This window comes from Haliotis rufescens, unplaced genomic scaffold (genome assembly GCF_023055435.1).
Source record: "Haliotis rufescens isolate VD_foot unplaced genomic scaffold, xgHalRufe1.0.p SCAF_8, whole genome shotgun sequence".
Classification (NCBI taxonomy): domain Eukaryota; kingdom Metazoa; phylum Mollusca; class Gastropoda; order Lepetellida; family Haliotidae; genus Haliotis; species Haliotis rufescens.
The window spans coordinates 10,038,453-10,038,710 of record NW_025964372.1 but is presented as its reverse complement, the minus strand read 5'-3'; positions in this window follow the sequence as shown (position 1 = coordinate 10,038,710).

The following is a 258-nucleotide window of genomic DNA, read 5'->3' as shown; positions in this document are numbered from 1 at the left end:
TCATGAATTTTTATGCAATTGCGCCAATTTTTTCCATGAGGGTCGACCATGTAAGAATGCATCCACACAGCAAATATTTTTGTTCTGAAACTAATACTTTTGAAAATAGCTCTCATGGCGTAAAAGTCATGCATGTGAAAAAGTTCGAATCGCTGATGTATTTATGGTTCGGCCTCAAGTCATGAATTTTATGCAATTGCGCTAATCTTTTTTATGAGGGTCGACCATGTAAGAATGCATCCACACAGCAAATATTTT